Consider the following 3,135-nt stretch of genomic DNA (forward strand, 5'->3'; position numbering starts at 1 on the left):
AAACCTTATCTTCCAACCTTTGATTGTGCTAATTAACAAACTATAGGCAGATTAAGGTTGATCAAGCATGAATCAACAAGTTTCTTGTTCGTTTGCATAAATTATGTTAAGCCATCAAAGAAAGCTCATCATGGAAATGCTTCTACCTAATCTTGCAAAGATGTATAGTGCTTTTTTTATCAAGATGACAGTAAACAAGAAAATTTAAAAAATGTTTTAACTCTACCATTGTTCCAGGTGCGTTTTAAGTTAGTTGTGGTACAAGGTATTCTGGTTACTGAATGACGCTCATAAAACTTGGTTCGGCTTTAGTATTTGTTTTTCAGTTTAACCAAAGGAAAAGATAAACATACATGTTATTATTGTGGTTATGGATTCATGGACTATAAGAACAAATGTTTGATGAATACTTCCTCCCTTTCGAAATGTATGAGTTTTAAATAAGGTTTTGATGTTTCAATGTGTAAGATGTTTTAATTGTTCTAGATAATTTTTAACTTTGTAAAAAACTGTATACAGGATCCTATTTTGTAATATACTTTGCAGTTGGTTAAATAAGTTTTAAATTCTGTTTAGTAATACTTTTAAGGTATTTTTTAATAGTTATGTATTTACTTAAAGCATCATACATTTTAGAACATTGAAAGTTAAGAAAATTCTACATAAAAGAAGCCATTAATAGATAGCGTTTAAATATACATAAAAATATCTAACATATGAAAGTGTGCCATCTTTCCAAAATAGAGACAAACATTTCTCATATTGTATAGTGTATATATATTACCTCATGGTCAAGTAGTAGGTAAAATTTGAGAATGTACTTTTTTGGGTTCAAGTTTCATTTTAAACAAAATCACAATTATTTCGGAAGTTTGATTTAAATTCCTGATCTATACAGTTTATATAGTAGTCTGATATAGGCATAAGACTTATTATCCGAGATTCTGATTCGATTCGAGATCCGCTCCGGATCCGTTCTGAAAATAGGATATCCAGGGTACCCGGATCCGAATCTGAATAGTAAAATCTTGGATCCGTCCTAACTGAATCTGGATCCGAATATCTTAACTTTTAGGTCCAGATATCCGGATCTGTATTTTTAAAAATATTAATTTTTAAATTTCATTAATATTTATATTTTATATAATAATATTTATACATAAATTAGTTTAATAATATTATATTTTAGTTTTTATAATATTATAGAGATATATACTCCCTCCGTTCCCGAAAGAAAGATTTTATAGAGTATTCACGCATATTAAAAATATAATAAATGTTTACAATTATTTTATTTCACTATACATTTTCTAATAACTATTAACTAATAGTATTTAATCAATTCATTAAAAGCATAATTTATCAACATTAAATACTAAAAGTACTTTAAAATTCTAGAAAATCTATTATTTTGGAATAAAAATAACTCTGAAAAATTTTACTTTTAGGAACAGATGGAATATATATTTATAAATCTTGTATAAATATTTAATTTATGTATCATTTTTTAAAAAAAATTTAGTATTTTTTAAAAAAAAATTTAATTATTTTTACGGATCCAGATTTGGATATTCGCGGGTAATAGAATATAGAGACGGATATCCGAAATACGGATATCTAGAAACCACAAATCCGGATATTAAATCCACGGATCCGGGTATCTTAAATTTCTCGGATATATGGATCTGTCCCATAGCTACTCTGATAACACGTGAGTCAATTACTTTTTGATGTTAGTCAAAAAGTATCATAAATTCGGATCAAACAGTATAGTGCTAATTCATAAAAAAAAGTCCACTTATAACATCAAGTGCGTTTTTACCAAAATTAACTAAATTAGTTGATTTAAAAATTCACTCTATAATATTAAATGCGCTAAGTACGTTTCTTACCTGAATTAATTGAATCAACGGGTAGAGCATATTAAATAATATATATATTAGTAGATCACCAAAACTACCAAACCATGCTCTGATACCGTATATACGGATGAGGAGAGGAGAGGAGAGGAGAGGAGAGTAGAAGGGAGGGGAGACATAACCACACAACGATTCACGTGATGATTCTGCAAAACTCATCATCAACTTTCTCTTGACTACGCGCACATCTTTTTGTGGAGCTATTCCATTGTCAAACCGGCCTTCGTAATTTGTCTTTTTCCACAATCAGATCCTTCCTTCTTTATCAACTTGATCGTCTTCTTGTCCTTTTCCTTCTTCAGGAATCATGAGTTACTGTAATATTGTGAGAATTGTAATTTTTATTTTTATACCAAATACTCCGAATCTGAGGTTGAGTTTCAATTACACCTATTCTTGAATCTTGACCATTTGATAGTTGTTTCAAATTAACCTATTCATCATTACTCATATCACCATCCTCATTATAACCAATGTATGTGTTTCACAATTTCACTATTATAAACAATCCAACAAGTTATATATATACTTGTTTTTCTAATTTTTTTAAAAAAATATATAGAGAGAGAAAAGAGGGTTGAGAGACTTAATATGTTGATCAAAAAAAAAAGAGGCTTAATATAGTTTTCATATTAATACATTTTAGCTTAAATTATGTTCTAAAGAAAATGATGCTTTAGATCTTAGATGAATTCGCTGCAACATGACTTCTTCAAGTCCCTCATCTCAAACATGGCGTGGAACAATCTTTCTCAATTGTTTTTAAATCTTCATATATTATCGAATAGGAAAAAAGTTTGTCAGCTACGCGAAGTTTACTATAATATGGTATAAACCATCCAATGTATGAAAACGTATCAACAACTACACTATGTTTATTTTAATACATGCCACATATACAAAGTAAATGATTATATGGTGGCAACATCACAAACGGATTTAATTGATTTTAAGCTAAGTTAATAGGGTCAATTCGTAATATATTAAAGTTAACTCTGATTTACTAAATCCGACCCGACCCAACTACTTTACCCGATCCGTGTCACCTTAAGTCTCTTGTTTGGATCCCCAATTCAAAATTAGGGTTCATAACAAAAAAAAAATATTGATTTCAAAGAGATGCAATGCAGAGGAGATTTTCTTTAATACTTTTATCTTCCCCACTTGTTTTTGTTACTGTTCTTTCTTATAAACGGTCCCAACCCCAACTGATTAG

This window comes from Brassica napus, chromosome A8 (assembly GCF_020379485.1).
Source record: "Brassica napus cultivar Da-Ae chromosome A8, Da-Ae, whole genome shotgun sequence".
In the NCBI taxonomy this organism is placed as follows: Eukaryota; Viridiplantae; Streptophyta; class Magnoliopsida; order Brassicales; family Brassicaceae; genus Brassica; species Brassica napus.